The 17,214-nt window shown below is 44.5% G+C and overlaps 1 protein-coding gene across 6 annotated transcripts in view; it reads right to left on the reverse strand.

Moving 5' to 3' along the window:
• TENM4 (teneurin transmembrane protein 4) overlaps positions 1-17,214 on the reverse strand; it is a 782,056-nt gene that overhangs the window by 128,294 nt on the left and 636,548 nt on the right. The gene's annotated exons all lie outside the window — the stretch shown is intronic.

Raw genomic sequence — 17,214 nt, forward strand, 5'->3', positions numbered from 1 at the left:
GTCCCTGCCTTTGTGTTTACCCCTTCCAAAGGGGACTGGCGTTCTGAACAGACATCAGGAAAAGTCAAACGTAATTAAAAACCAGTTATGTGTGAAAACAAAGGATGAGTCCCCATCGCCAAATGAAGTGCTTGTGGTCTGGCTGGGCATGTGATGAATTCTGGGGCCTGCATTTCATGACTGCCTGGACTCTGATTGAGGTTGGGGTGCGGGAGGGAGGCTGAACCCCAACCCCATGAGTATACTCTAGGTTGTTGTCCAAAACCTGCAGTTTGTTCTGTGCTTTTGCTGAGTTTATTCTCTTTCAGCTTCCTGCTTCCTCACCCCAACTCCAAGAACCATCTAAATGGGATTTCAGATCCAAAGCAAATGGTTTGGAGGGTGGCCCTTCATAGCCAGAGTGGAGCTGCCCGCCCTTCACAAAGGCCCATCTGTGAGACGGTGCAAAACACACAGGGCCCGATTCACAAGCCCCTCAGGCTCCAGGCCAGCAACAGCTTCATGCTTACTGCAGGCAGAGGTGGTAAAGTCTTCCAAAATACAACTGCTCTTTAGGAAACAGGTTGAGCAACCATGTCCACTGAAGCTCTCTGCCAGGGCTCTGAGGGAGAGAGACTGACTTGATTCTCCCGCCTCGTGGCCCAACATGCTTCAAATTCACATGAAAATCTCAATCCTTTTCATTTCTTTCAAACTAAATTAGCTGGCACCTCTGTCAAGGTGCATTTGCTCATCTCCCTTCCAAACTGCATGCTTGGTTTAGAAGCTGCTAATATCTTAGCTACTTTGAAAAAGAAAAGAAAACAAAATTAGGTCTCAGAGGCTCAGACCTTCCTACCAATCTACAAGACAATGAATAAAATGTTTGAAAATGTAAAAAATAGTAAGAGTTACCATGTATGTTGTGTTCCTGTGCCAGACATCCTGCCAAACACATTACCTCAAAAGGGAGGTACTTATTACATGCAGTAACACATCAGATTCTTCAGCTGTAAAGTGGGAAGGGATATCTCTGACCTGGAGCCAGGGACCTGGGTCCTATGCCAGGCTCAGGAGCTTCTGAGCTGTGTGACCTGGGGCAGGTCCCTTGACTTCACTGAGCTACAGTTCCTGTCTGGGGAGTTCCTGGTCCTGTCAGACAGTTCCTTGTCTGGAGAGTGTGAGCTGCATGATGCTGCCTTGCAGCAGCCCTTTGCTGACCTAACTGGGCTCTGGCGAGCACCCAGTGAAGTGGATGACAAAAAGGCACGACAAAGATCAAGCAACTCAAGAAAGGTTTCCTGAATTGAGGTCAGCACAGTGAACTTCAGACAGGGAGTCTAGGAGGTTTGTGAGATCTATACCTGCTCAGCCACTAATCTACCGTGTGGCTTTGGGGAGGTCAATTCCTCTCTTCTGGGTGTCAATTTCCTCATCTGTTGCAGGTGGAACCTAATGGTATTTAAGATCCCTTCAGGCTGTAAGAATGTGGGATTCCATGATAGAGCACCCTCCCTGTTAGACAGTGTAATCTACCCCCAAGACCTGGCTGAAAAGTACCCCCTCCTCTGAGAAATCTCCTGTAATTCACCCTGTGGGTTATTCACTTGTTTCTTTCCTTCCCATTTTTACATGATAGAGTGGTTTTCTGTTTCTGTGTCTGTCTTATCATCAGACTAGGAACCTGAAGCTGGTCTAATTCCTTTGATCACCTCCATCCCTGGTACCAAGCACAGATCCTGGTAAAGAATAGACCTCTTACTAAGGTTTGTTGGATGATGGATGAATTACGGTATGCCTGGGGCTATAGGTGCCTGAGAATGGTAAACATTCACCATACCCCACTTAGCCTGGCTGAAAAGTCCAACCAGGCCCACCTGTCTGTTTCTCTCTAGCGACCTGCCTGTATGAGACTGTCCCACGCGAGGACAGGGCTGTGGAGCTATGTCAAGCAGCCCCCTAGGATGTTGTTCAAGCTCTTCTCCTTTCTTGCTCACATAGACAAACACTTGGGCTTGCCTCAAGATAAAGAATGACAATCTCCAGGCCCCAGGACATCCTAGGTCCTGTCTCTGTAATTCCCATTTCTTCTGTACAACATTGAAAGGGCAATGACTTCCTGGTGACTCTGGAGGCTGGGCCTGGGGTCAGGGCTGGAACTTTCCCTTGAGGGCCCTTGGAGAGATGAAAAATCAGCTTAGTATTTGTTTGGGTTTACTCAGCACTTTTGCCAGGTGGTGGTTTATGGTGTGAAAGTAAACAGCAGAAAGCATACTATTCACTGAGGTGTGAGCCAGGAGACGGGCAGGCTGCTGGGGCCAAAGCCATGGTGTTTTCAGGCAGCAGAGCACATAGAGGCCATCAGGGATCAAGAGAAGAAGCAGGCTTTTCCCCACAATGAACTTCCAGACTTCAGGTCTTAGCTAAAATGTACTTCATTCCTTTATTAAGTCACCTGGAGACAGTACGGACAAAAGACAGTAAGACTTGGAATCAGATGTGATTCCAGATCTCAGTTTTGCCTGCTCTATGATCTACTCAATAGCTGTAAGCTTCCTTTTCTTCCTCTGCAAAGTGGCAACGATGATGGCAACCACTTCAGAGGCTTCTTCCTGCCTTATATATAGTAGGTATCAATAAATTCATACTAATTCATGTGTTCTTCTAATAATATCCACACATGCCTACTATACACCAGAGACTGTACCTGGTGCTAGAAATACAGAGGTCAATAAGATATAATCTCTGCCCCCCAGGAGATCACAGTCCAGATAAAGCACAAACTAATATTGGCATTCAAAAGATTATCAAAATAACCTATAGCTATGACTCATGCCTGCACCTTTTTGCTATGTACAATGAATTAAAGAACATGGAACTTAGGGTCAGACAGGTCTGATCTGCCTATAGCTTTGCCACTTACTGGCTGGGTAATCTGCAAGCTGCCAATTATGCAATTCATTGAACCTTGCTTTCCATTTCTGTAAAATGGGGTTGATAATTCCCACTTCACCAATTTCACAGGGTTGGTATTAGATCAAATGAGGTAATATGTGGGAAAGCCATTTTTTATTTAACTAATGCTCACATCAAGTTTTACAGTTTGCAAAGCACTCTTCATGGACAATTTCTCATTGAACTATCACAACAAGGCTGTGAGAATGCCTGGCTACTATCCTTCTTAGTGGTGTGGATACTGAGGCCCAGATAGTATGAGAACATTCTACAAGGTCATGTGATCATCTAGTGTCTTTTCATTGTTTTGACAATCCTTGGAGTACTTCAAGGCAGACATTTTACAGATAAGGAAACGAAGCCTCAGAACAGGCAAGGAACACTGACCTGTCACAGGTGGGCTTCCTTTTGAGGGAAACTCTCAGCTTTTCCAGCAGATCCCCACCTCCTGCCACTTCTGGCCCTGCTTATCCTTTGTTATATCCAAGTCAGACCCTGATATATGTGAAATGAAATGAGGTCCTCTACGTAGTTTCCCAGGCACTTAGTCTCACCCTTCCCATCTGGAGACTACCGCTCTGTCCATCCAAACACTCAACTTCCTTGCCAGTTTACACTAGACATGGTCTCCTGGCATGAAGTTAAAGTGGCCTGGTGACTGGGCACCCCTCCACCAGCCCTTTACAAGCTGGGTTGTGAGCTCTTACACATTTTAATGGAAGGGCCCTGAATAGGGTGACCTTGATGTTTATGGGATGCTAACTGATGGTAACACAGCTTGGGAGCACTCGGGTTCTCTGCAGATGGGCCCATCTGACTGAGTGAAGAGACCCACAGACTCAAGATGAGAGTAGAAACCTGTGATGCTACTTTATCATTTGGCCTCAAGTCATAGTCCCTGTTGTTTCTTTTTTCTTTTTCTCAAATACCTTGAAACAAAAGGAACTGTTTTATTTTTCCTTCTCAGAGTCTGCTTTGACATTAAAGCAGATATAATTTCCTGAAGTGGCTAGTGAAAGCTAAACAGGACTATGCTAAAGAATGTGCTTTGAAAGCTCATATGTCTTTTATATAATGTAAGTGGTCCTTTGTGAAATGTGGGTTACAGCTCCTCTCCTAGTCACAAGTTCCCTTATGTAAAACAGGGATGACGTCAACTACTATACTTTGGAGGATTGCTGTAGGAATTACTTTCATTTGGTTGATTTCTTGGGTGCTCCCTGTGTGCAAGCCCCACAGGGGGCACTGGAGATCCCATGGTGATTATGACAGGCATGAAGTTTTTCTTGACCTCAAGGAGTTTACATTCTAGCATGGCAGACAGATATAACCTAAATCAATTTCGCATGAACAAAAGTATAGCTTCTAACATAGTGCCTGGCACATATTCAGGATATAATAAAGACACACATTTTTATAAGAAAGGAGATGTAGTGGCAAGTACACTAGACTAAACTTAGAAGATCAGATAGGAATTCTGACGTTACAAGGAGGAATTCTCTCCCAATAACAAGGGAGGGTTTGATAAATGTTAGTTGGCTTTCACATGACCAACATCAGAGCTTTCTGAATTAATGGTGGAGGGCTGGGGTCTGGGAGAAATCTTTTGAAGTACTAGGAGTACACAAGCCATAGGGTAGACCTGAGTTCAGATTCTGACTCCCCAGTTTCCTAGCTGTGGGTCCTTGGGGAACTTAATCTCTCTGAGACATAATTCTTTACCCCTAAAATGAGGAGAGTAATAATGGTCCCCCTCTAGGACGAGTGGTGACAACTGAAGAAAACAGTTTATATGAAAAGCTCTGTGTACACTATGCTGTGTATGACTGATTGATGAGGACCTAAGATGATTCCATCAGCACAGCTCCAAGTAACCCAGCAGAGGAATGCGTTCCTGAAGAATTAAAAATTTGCTTTTCTAGTAGTGGTCTCAAACTTTGGGGCTACTACTAGAAAAGCATGCTCTTCCTCTGGTCACCTAGCATGGCATCAGCAGCCAAGAGTATCAAAACCTACGTAGAAGCCATTTGTATTTGTAGCCTGGACTTCCTCTCAAAATCAGAGGAAAATCTCCAACTGTCCTAAAATTCCTATTCCAAGCTTACAGAGTTCTTGACTGAACTGTACAGGCCCTTGGAGATGAACCTGGCAACATGTGAGCTCTTCCCCTACAGAAAGTCAAACCCATAGCACCACCCTTTCCCTACCCCACCTCTTCCTTGCCTCACCCGTGCACTGTCTTCTCTCTAGATTGGAAGCCCACCTGATGGGAAGGTCCAATGTGGTCCCCTGGCACTAGCACCAGCTGTGGCCCAGCATGGCTTTCAACAAATGTTTGTTGAAAGAATAGATGAATGAAAAAAGCTTTAATGGAAGAGGTGTATGTTGGCTGATGTGACTTTATCTCAGTGCCACGTTGTGCACAAGTTATTTTGTTAAATATATTATGTAGAGGCGCAGTGTCCTTTGCGCCTAAGCTTCTTAGAAACTCATTTTCTCCAATCTCTGTGTGTGAACTCTGTAATTTAAAACAATGCCTCAGTCCTTACACCCACAGACACATCTTCTTCATGCTAATGCCCAAGTCGCACCTGTTCTCTTTCTATGATGTGGAAGGGGCTGAACATACGAGGAAGAGGCGAAAGGGCAGGGAAAAGACATAAAGTTTGGCTCTTGGTTAATTATGCCAAAAAATGTATATGTACAGGAAAAGCTGCCCCAGGCTCTTCTCATTAGATGTTAATCCCCGTGCAAGCCCAGATGAAGCCTGGGAACTATCGCAGCTATGTTTTAATTTTTCTGGACTTACTTTACAATCCTGTTCATTAAAATAGCTGGTAGGGGAAGCAGTGCCTTTCTCCGAAAGGGAAAGACTTATGCACGATTTTCCCATAAAATTTCTTCTACTTGGAAAGATGCTCAAAACTGATACAAGTAAGGGGTAGAAGGGCCCCTGCCCAAAGATCTGCACACCTTCCTGCTGAGCAAGGAAGAGGTGCAAATGAAGCTGTTTCTAAAATTCCAGTCATGTGGAAACAGAGTCTTGGCCCCCTGGGACCTCCTGGGAAGTCCTTTCATAAGTCTGCATTTAGCACTAGAAGAGGTAATAAGTACAATTGTTCTATTTTGCTGAGGACCTGAGATTCCAAGTGTGACCTTAAGAAATTTTAATAGAGGGTTAATTTTGAATGATTCCTGCCATGATTTTTTGTTTTATCACTAGCTCATCTGAGTTACTGTACAAGTGGGGGAGTTTATCAGAAATTCTGGCATACTTAAAGTCCAAGCCAAACCATTAATAGTTAGCTTTTGAGGCAAGAATAAGAAAATGAAGTATCTTCAATGTTCCAGAACTGCAACTGTTGTTGTTGGAACACAAATATTAACTCATTAAGTTCTCACAATAGTCCTGCAATGATGCTTTCACTCCCATATCACAGTTGAGGAAACAGCTTGGAGACATTAAATGCTCAAAGGTACTTAGCTAGAAATGAAAGGTGACTGTGATTCACATGATTTTTGGCCTGTGAGTTGTGGGATCAGGTTTAGACAATACCTCAGATGCCATATGAGTGTATCCCCTGATTGTTAATTACATCTTAGATCATAGCCCCAGCTAGACTATAAGATCTCTGGAATCAGTGTTTGAGTTTCCTTCCTCACCTCAACCCAATGCTGACTGTATTAAGCACTTTTCCTTTTGTTTGTCTGTTTATCTGTCTGTTCATCCTCCATCCATCTGTCTGCTCATCCATCAGCCCATCTATCTGTCCATCCACCCAAATGTCTAATCACCTAACCAGCTGTGTGTCACCAGGCCATCTAAGTGTCCCAACTATTTCATGTTTATGTGCTGGAAAGCGTCAGGGAAAGGAGGGGTTGAAGATACTGGAGGGAGCAAGGGGATGCTCAACTGAGGTGCCTTTCAACAGGTAGAGAGGACTGTTTCCGAAGCACAATCAGAGGAACGGGCATAGTGGGTACTTCACCCTCTGGGTAGAGGTATCAGACAGAGAGTCATGTGGGACACAGTCTGTATGGGAAGCAGGCAGGATAATGGGGCAGCACTAAACTACTGGCCTCAGCGTTCTCAGTAAGGTAGGAGGCAGGAATCTCCCTGGAGCAGGGTGCTGGTGAATAGATGTGAACGTTTGAAAGAGCCCCCATGGCGGATGAGAGCGAGAACTCACAAAGTACAAGAACTGCAGCTGGGAGGGCCCAGGAGAGGTTAAAGATCATGAGCATGATGTGATTTGGCTTAGTGGCATTCAGAAGCCCAGCTGTGAGATCAGAAATGGTGAATGGTTAAAATGATCCTGGGTTTTGCAAGGTGGATGTGGAACAAAGGCACAGAGACCAGGGAGCTGTGAGTGACGGACCAGCAGAAGAGCAGAAAATGAAGAAGGAGATCGAGCCAGGAGAGAACTGGCACTGGGTAGGAAGTGGCCTGGTTCCGGCCAGGAGATTTCCTTTAGGTAGAATAGTGTCAAGGGAGAAAAAGAGAAAAACTAGAGGAGCAGGCTTTATGGTTAGAAGAGAATTCTCTAGATGGGAAAACTAGGGCCCATCTAGGAAGTACCTTATCCTATGCCACACAGTGACATGCATGTCAATACTTGAGTAGGAGCTTGCTGGCTGCCTTGGCAAACAGTCAATGTAAGGGGGCAGCTGGACAAGTAGCTGCCAGATGGTGGTCGCTGCGCTGTTTGGGCCTTCTTCTGTGCTTCTGCCTGTGCCATTTCCATAGTCTGGGCTCCTTTACCGTGATCTTCATGTGTTCAAATCTAAATGTGCTTTGAGTTCTGGCTCCAATGCCACCTCCTCCTTGAAACCCCCTCCCGGCAGCTGGAAGGAGTTTCACCTTCTGCCTTCCCAAAGCACTTTTATGTGGATCTCCCTTTCTCAGGGTTATTAGTCTACCTGAGTTGTCTAGAGAACCCTGCCATCATCAAATTAATCTCTGCATTCCCTAGTGAGTCTTACACAGGAAACATGTCTTCTGACTGTATCTGTATTGCCAGATTCCAGTGGTACAGGACAGAGTGCTCCACGTAACTGTTCAAGATTCTGTGATTTTTCAGAGAAGAGGCTTGGAATCAGGGAAGAGCCTGCTCTGCTACTTCCTAGCTATGTGAAACAAATACTGCACACCTTTGGGCCTTATTTTTGTCATTTATAAAATGGTGATAATGATGTCTGTCTACCAGTTTTAAAACAGATTTAAAAATATACTGAGCATCTACTATGTGCCAGATAGGCCTAGGGGCTGAGGATATGAGATTATATGAAACTATTCCTATCCACAAGAAACTCAAGTCTGCCTATGTGTGTAAATGTGCACAATGCCAGCCACCATGCCCAGCACACAGTAGGCTTATTAAAAGTTAGCTTTTTCTCCCACAGACCAGATCTCCATATATGTTGTACAAATTAGCATTCTGAAGTATGGCACCCACGCTGTCTCCCTGCCTCCCTCACTAAGTTGGACAGATGGCTTTCAGTCTCAGTGCAGGTTTCAGGAAGAAGCCAGAAGGGGAAGAAGGTACAGGAAAGGAACCTCTGACTTCCTTACAGTAATTAGTCTCCTTTAGACATTGAGGCCAAACCCAAGCTACTCTCCTGTGCTTTTCAACTTCCCTCCCTATCACCCAAGAGTCAGAGCTGCTTCAAGCCATGGCTCTGTTCCACGGATCGAGATGGCGGAAAGTTAATGAGCCTTGGAAACCACACAGCCTTTCACCTCATTCAAGGAGCTTGGAGAGCTTTCAAACCAAGCAGAAAAGTGGATTCCAGTATGTGGGTGCAGAGCAGGTCTCCACATCTATTCCCCCAGGACTAGATTTTCAAGTCTTTACAAAGCACCTACCACAGGAAGCAGTAAGCCACTGCTATTCCTCTTAATTGGAGAGTATCTGGCTTCCTGATTAGAGGAGTTCAAACCCAGCTTGGAGGAGGCCTCCAAATAGGAGCTGACTTTGCAGAAGGATAACAAGTCAGGAAAGAACTAGTGAGCAAGGAAGCCAAATAACGAGACTGGGATGTGTATTTTCGGCCAGGACTGGAACACAACCAGACCCCCACTAAAAGGGCCCAGCTGGGTGAAACGAAGAGACAGCTGATGTTACACCCTCTTCCTAATGGCCTCTGACCATAATAACCTTTTGTAAAAGGCTCATTTCTCCACTCAGTCATAAGCTCATCTATCTAACTCTTTCCTGGACACTTCCACCTGGCTGTCCCCCAAGAACCTCCAACTGTATGCTGACAATAGAGTAGGTTTCTAAAACCAAACCTGACCTTGTCACACCTCCGTCTAAAACTTCTCAGTGGCTCCCAAAGACAGAAAAAACCTAAACTCCTTCAAGATTATTCATGCTGGCTTCCCTCATCTTTTCCCCCTCTCACTACTGCCACAAATATCCTAAAAGCTAAGCCACTTCAAGCTACTTATCTTTCCTAGAAAATGGCCTGATCTCCCATCTTTGTATATGCTGCAAAGCTTTGACTTCTACAATTGGCTGCTGCAAGGTGCTTGCCTCTTCCTTTTATCACTACCTACTCGTATCCAACCTCCAACACCACCTTAAATTCCACTTCCTCCAAGAAGCTTCCCTGACCATTGGTTGGGAGCAATTGCTCTTTTTCTGAAACCCTTGTAGTAATATTAGTACACCAAAGTCATGATCCAATTTACATGGTTCCTCTGGCAGTGTTACTAAATGAAGTGCTATCCAAAACCTGATACCTGATTTACTGGCAGTTTCAGCACAAACCTCGGTAATAGCCAACAGCAGAGTTGTGCAGGGGATAAACATGGGCTCTGAAGCCAGAGAAGCCTGGAAGTGAATCATTGTTTTCTCAGAGTGTCTTTGAGCAAGTCTCCCAAGTTCTCTGGACCCTGGTTTCCTGGGAGTAACATCATCTGCAATGTCAGAGGTTAATGTATTTGCTGTTTGAATAAATCATGAAGCACATACATGAAGGAGCTCTGTAAAATATAAAATTTCCATTGAAAGAACAGTTTTTTTTTTAGATTACAAGTTATAATAACAGCAGTTTGATTCAGGAAGACTACTAGAGATTTTGTACAAGATATCAGCTTGGGCATCCAAATAGAAACTTCATTCTGAAGCCCAATTTCAGGAGGGCTTATATTTGCATACTGAAGGGATCCAATTCTGATAGAAAATGTTACAGGGCTGTCAGGGGAAATTCTACTAAATTACAGATCTGCCAGCTCTTGGTTTATCAACCTTTAACTCTGGCAGTATTTACCAGCATGCTTGTCTGGGCCCAATTTTCCAGTCTTTGATTAAATGTTAGGAACTGACCATCTCATTGTGTCTAAACCTCCACACTACCTCCCAGGCAACTGGTAGGCTCTTCCATGCCTCCCTCTGACACTTCCCTTCCTCTCTATGCCACTGTCAATCTCCTGGATATTTATTATTCCGAACTTTGATTTTAGGCTATCACTTGCTGTTGGGAAGGGGTACAGGAAATGTCAAGTCTCAATGGATATTATTCCTCCAGAGAAATTCTAACCTTGAGTTTCCCCTCCTATAACATGCCTATACAGAAATAGCCTAGCTTGATTGTTTCCTTTTGATGTTTAATTGGATGTCGGTGCTGTGCTTTCTGGGCTGAAAAGCTAATGCTTCTCAGAGAAGGAACAATTCTAGCTACACAAATGAGACTTGTAACAGGGGAGAATGCTCAATGCTGAATCTAATTTTCTCTCCCATCCATGAACATAAGACAATTTCTCTGGCATTAAAGCATCTCACTCATCTTTCTGTCATTAATAAGAATTAAATTCTGTTCCCTCAAATTTAAATGTAATTATATTTTGCCTCGTAAATAAAATTGAATTTAGCTCTAATGCAACTCCTATGTTTAGAGCTTTAATTATTTTAACCCGGTTGCTACTTTAAGCTTATTTTTGTGAAAGCATTGAGTTTATTTTGCTGTCAATTGTGACTTAATTTGATAACAGGGCTTTTCAGCGCCATATCCATCTAGTCGTTATTGTTATTATTTATGCTTTGTGATTCTCTTTCCCTTTGGGTAGGGGAGGAGATTAATAGAGAATAAACTGAAAGCTTAGAGGATCTCAGTGTGAATTCTGGAGGGTCCCACTATGTTAAGGTAGAATCTAGGCCAGATTGAGTTGAGAGAGCCAAAGAAAGAGACCTGATGTGGAGTCTGAAAGGGAAACCTTCAATGTTCATTGACAATTATTTTAAGCCAAGATTTTTGGCACGGCATTCAGCGGGCTCCGAGGTTTGGATCCTGCCTACCTCTGGCCTTCTTTCCTGCCACCCACCCCTGCAGCTCCTATCTCCAGCTGGACTGAGGCGCAACTGTCCAGCCGACCATGCATGCTCTCTACTTGTGCACACGCTGTTCCCTTGGCCTGCACTGCCCTCTCCTCCTTGGCCACCAGGGGGCCTCCCCTCAGTCCCCTTTCAGGGTCTGGCTCACAGATCTCCGGCTGGTGACAACCTTCTCTGGTTCCTCTCCCATCCCATTACTGGCCAAGTTCACTGCTTCTGCTTTTGTGCTCCCAAACCCTACTGTACACACATCAATCAGAGCTCTGCTCATGCTGAATAATTAGGCGTCTCATTTCCTGACCAGGCTGTGGGGCTGTCTGATCCTCGGTGCCTAAAACAGGGAATGTCCAGCACACAGGAGAGGCCAGAAAGATTCAGTGGATGAATGCAGTGAATGTGTCGGCATGGGAGCAGGTCTGGAGCTATTGTGGGGTGCTCTCTCTGAGGAGGTTGTGCTTTTCTCTGGAATGGACCTCAGGAAGCTCGTGATGCTGAGAGGAGGCTGACCCTAACTCCCTTGTGCTGTGGGCCACTGACCTAGTTTTTTTGGGTTAATGTGTCAGCTTTTATCTGACTCTTCATCTAGATAATGATCTAGATAATGACTCTTCATCTAGAGTCAATGACCAGTGTTGGGGGCTGGGGAAAGGGGATGGTAGAGAGATTTAGAAACTGCAAGGAAACTGCACCTCTGAGAGAGCAAGTGAGTTGTTTAAGGTTACACAGATTCAGGTCCAGGCCTTCTGGCTCCAAACTTTCACTGTATAAACTGTCCTAAGAATTACATTTGTTAGAGTCTAAGGATTGTTTGGATAATTTAAATCTAATCATGCATTCTAAAACTATATACAACTACTTCATTTATTGACTGCTTACTGAATGCAGCCACCATATACATGTTAAATCTGATTTGGAAAACAACCCTGTAAGGCAGGTGTCATTAGCCATAGTCTATGCTTTAACTGAGTCTTGAAAATCTAGCCTGGTCCTACTCCAAATTTCATGCAATTCTTGCTGACTGCACATGTTACCTCCAAACCTGTGCCATTGAATCTCTAAAACATCTCCACCTGTTATTCCATGAAACTCAATTGCAATCAAATGATAAGAATCATAAACCCGCAGCATGAGCATTTTACAGGCAAAATCTCTGCCATGTACTGCTTCTGTGAGCCAGCAACCCTAAGGAATAAAATATAGTGAGAGGGCCCTCTCAAATAAAAGTCGTTTATGGGAGACAAGACTGGAGAGAGCTCATGAGGAATAAATTTATGAGGCTGAGGAGAGAGGCTATGGGGGTGAGGGTGGGGAAGGAAGACCTGAGGGAGAACCAACAGGGACAAATGATGAGTCTAAGGGATGCCTTTTGAAAGGGTACCGTGGAAAATGCCACAGAGGCTAAAATCTTTAGAAGCCATTAAGCTCTGAAAGAAAGGTGAGCCTTTCCAATTCTAAGGACCATCTCAAAGAGATTAAATTCTTTCCCTTTTCTGAGACAGCTCTGAGCCAAGAGGGTGAAAAGCCAACTAAAGCACAAGGAAGGGGAGATGGGAGGAGTTGTTCTGCTCAGCAGTGCTGCTAAGTATACCCACTTTATGCAAAAGTTGATGAGGCATCCAGCCCAGCAGGCCTGCTCCCTGGGGAAGATAGCTTGAAGGAGGTGAAATGATGCCAGCTCTTGTCCAGGAGGGCTTCTGGCTGGCTGGCACTGTGCATGAAACTAACATGATCTAGGTCTGGGAAGTGACAGACAAGGAGCACAGAGATTTGGTATTAGCCCAGCACACTGTGTGGGGAGTGGGAGGGAAGGGATTTGTGAGGAGGTGGGGAGGATGTGGAGTCCTGAGAGAAGGGATTAGGTTCACTGTTGGGTAGTGTGCTGGGATCTTCCTGGACAGAGCTTTCGGATGCAGCCCCCTCCTCCCCGTGTTCCCAGTGGGCTCTTTTTCTTTCTTTGACTATTCACTAGTTAAGTCATTCATGCAATAATCACCGAGAACCTAATGCATGTTTGGCCCTATGCTAGGCCCTGACTTCACAGAGTTCACAGTTTGGAGAGAGAGAGAGAGAGAGAGAGAGAGATTGATTGATTAGAATACATTGGTCAATGTAACATAGTGTTTAGGAGAGACCTTGGAGCCAGATCTGGTTTGAATCTAGACTCCACCACTTACGAGTTGGGTGAGGGTTGGGGGAAAAAAGGGATGCCAGCATATAATTTAATCTTTCTGAACTTCAATTTCCTCATCTGGAAATGGTAATACTAGTAATCCTTCCCAGGGTTCTTATGAACCTTAGCTAAGATAAGGTTGTAAAGGACTTAGTTCAGTGCCTGGTACATGCTAAATACTAAGAAATGGATGGCTCTTTGTTACTCTATCCTGTGGCTTGTCAGAAAGAAAGACAAGACTGGCAACATGAACACCTCTTTGGAGAGAAAGGGGGCATGAGGCAAGAGCTGAGGACTTGGGAAGAAAGGGCCTGGATTTAATTCAAACTACCACTGGTAAGCTGAGTCACTTAGGGCCAGTCATTCCCTCACCTCCAACTCTTTTCTATCTGTTTAACAGCAACAGCAGTAGCCACTTCCCCCACCATCACTACCACCACCATGATCAGTATCATCCTCCCAAGTGACTCAGGAAGTGAAGTCCCACTGGGGCCTATGTCCTGTGCTCTTCTGGGCCATAAGAATCTGTTGCAACAGTTATGTCGTGTGGCTTATCAGGAAGGAAGACCACATGCATGAGGCTGGATTGAAAGAGGAATTTCTGAGATGAGACTGGAAGCCAAGTTGCCAGGAAGCCAGGGAACTGAGTAAACACTTGTATAAAATCTGACTTCACTGTTTCCACAAACCTAACCAAAGTGCTGGGGAACTTGTCAGCTCACATTTCAATACACGGCTGGTTGTTGAGTGCAGGGCATGTTGATTTAAGCTGCTTTCATTAAATCCTGTTCTTGGTGCCAAACAGCAAGACACTCATCTCAGGGAATAGACAGTGTTCCCTCCTAGGAGGCAGCAGGCAGCAGGGGCCCATCTCTACCAACCTAAGAACCCAGAACCAATGCCGATGGTGCAAGGATCACTTGGGATTTGTCCTTTGGCCTGCAGCTCCCGATGGGAGGGACTGGGCAGTGTCTGTGCCAGCTCTGCCATGCCAGGCAGCAAGCAGCATAAGCAAGATGACTAGAGCTACCGCTTGTCCAGGGTGTGAGCTGTGCCAGATACTACAAGAACCACTTTGCCCATATTTCTTCATCTAATCCTCACAATGATTCCATAAAGTAATTTTACCTAAGGGAAAATTAAGGGTTAGAGGGTTAAGCCACATGATGAAGCCATTCAATGAGTGGGGAGCAACTCTTCCCCCAAAAAGACCAGTGCCTGTTCTGCTGCCCTGTAGCTAACTCCCTAAACAGAAAGATAGTTTCTTGGCTCTAGTGGATCCAGGCAACGAGGCATTCCTTGCTTAGCTTCACTGCAAAAACTCAATAGTTTTAAAACAGCTTTCACTCAGTGAAAGTGCCCTTGGAAGGGAGGTGGTAGAAAGACATTAAGTGCTTATTCTATGACAGACACTGGTCTACGTGCATACCAAAACAATGTACTTTAATGATCACATAACCCGCTGAGGCAGGTACTATTACTATGTCCATTTTTCAGACAAGGAAACTGAAGTCAAGAAAAGTGAGCTTTCTTGCCAAGGTCGCATGTGGCAGAAGCAGGGTGGAACCCAGGCCAGCAGTTCCTGCACAGCAGGGGCTGAGGAGAGAACAGTTGAAATGCCCTCATTCTCCTTCAAACCAGCTTCCAGAGGCGAAGCGACAGCTGAGGAGGAACGCGGCCTGTGGCGAGTGCTGGGAAGCAGGCTGCCCCAGCGCCGGGCCAGGCCTTGACTCCCAGCTTCCTCCCTCACCAGCATGGCTCATGCAAGTGAGCCACTCCTCTAGCCTCATCATAGGAACAGGGGCAATACCATACCTGTCATCCCAACCTCCCAGGGCTGCTGTTGCGCAGGGTGTATGTTGCTGTGTGAAACATCTTTGTATGCTATGGGACACTCAACAAACACCAATTGTTTTTACTATTACAATACTTTTAAAGCTGCCTTTTATATTCCTGGCCTTGGCAATCAGGAGACCCTTCTAGTCATTTATAGGCTAGAGATTTAAAAATTAGAATCTATATTTCTGAAAGGGATTTCATCTTATGTCTTATAATCAAACGTCTTTGTTAATATCAAGTGCTCTACCAATGAGTGTTTTAATCATCATAACAATAGCTAACAAGTATTGAGCTCATATAATGGGCCAAATCTTTTTTTCTTTTTTTGAGATGGAGTCTCACTCTGTTGTCCAGGCTGGAGTGCAGTGGCATGATCTCAGCTCACTGCAACCTCTGCCATCCGGGTTCAAGTGATTCTCTGCCTCAGCCTCTCGAGTAGCTGGGATTACAGATGCTTGTCATTACGCCTGGCTAATTTTTGTAGTTTTAGTGGAGACGGGGTTTCACCATCTTGGCCAGGCTGGTCTTGAACTCCTGATGTCGTGATCTACCCGCCTCGGCCTCCCAAAGTACTAGGATTACAGGCATGAGCCACCGTGCCCAGCCTTTCATTTTCTTAAATAATTCTCACTATAACTCCAGAGGTAGGTACTATCATTATCTCCATTTTATAGCTTCAAAGGGTAAAGTAACTTGCCCAAAATTATGATTAGTAAATAGCAGGGCCAAGATTTGAACCCCCCCAAAAAAAAACAAAAAAAAAGATTTGAACCCGGGTCTGTCTGACTCAGGGACTTTCCTCATCTCATGGTTCTCTCTGGCCTTTGCACATAAGGACACATACGTGTTTGATACCAGTTACGGGGAGTGGTATAGCCAGGACTGAGGAAAGGGAGATCTCATAATTCTATTCAAAGTCCCTTCTAATAGTTCGGTTGTTTCCGTTTACCGAGCTAACTAAAGAATACTTAGTAATCTCATCCAAAGTTATACCTACCTCCTCAGAGGCTGTGGGGTTTCATCAGGGATTAACAGTGCAAGACACAGTTATATACCTATCATAAATCAGCTTTGTGGCCACATAACGAACAATGCAAGCCAGCATAGCTTTAAAAGGACCATTTATTATATTGCTATAAACAGAGCTATATAAAAAGAATTATTCCTAAGACCCTGCACATCTGTGCTTACAATCATGTCTTTACATGAGCTTTGCAAACAAGGATAAAAGTCCAATTTAGACTGTGTATTGAACATCAATTCTCTATTCAACAGGGAAAGGTAATTCAAAGTATCCCAAAGGCATGAATGCTGCATGGATCTCATTTTTGCCAAAGGTCTCAACCATCTTTCTTGGTCACAACCAGAACTGTTAATACACAACATAATGAGCTAATCTGAGCCTCACTTTGTTTAAACAGCGTAGAGTGCGAAGGAAAACGATTTTGAGTAAAAAAGCGTAGCTGGAGATGCTATCACTTTTTAGCTTTTTGTCCTTGGGCAGGATCACTTAAAATTTTTCCAAGCCTTAGCTTCTTTATCAGTTCACTTATCTTCATTTTGTTGTTGTTGTTTCCCCTCCCCTTTCCCAGAATGCACACTCTATGAAGGCAGGGACTCTTTGGTCTCCATCCTCTCTGATTAGAAGAGTGCCTGGTATACTGTAGGGACTCAGTAAGTATTCGCTGGTTAAAGTATTATGTAAATTGGTAAAACATGGATAACTGACACCTTTCTTGTAGGGTTTTTGTGCAGATTAAATGAGAGATTAGATGTGACCATAACCCGCTATACATCTATACTGTGCTAAGTGACTCATGTATGTTCCCATTTAATCTTCACTTTGAAAGGACCTGTAAATCATAGTGTTTTCAAACAGAAGGGTGCCAACATAATTATCCTTTGTACCTTATATGTACAAACCCTGTGATGAAC

The sequence above is a fragment of the Pongo pygmaeus genome, chromosome 9 (assembly GCF_028885625.2).
Source record: "Pongo pygmaeus isolate AG05252 chromosome 9, NHGRI_mPonPyg2-v2.0_pri, whole genome shotgun sequence".
Classification (NCBI taxonomy): domain Eukaryota; kingdom Metazoa; phylum Chordata; class Mammalia; order Primates; family Hominidae; genus Pongo; species Pongo pygmaeus.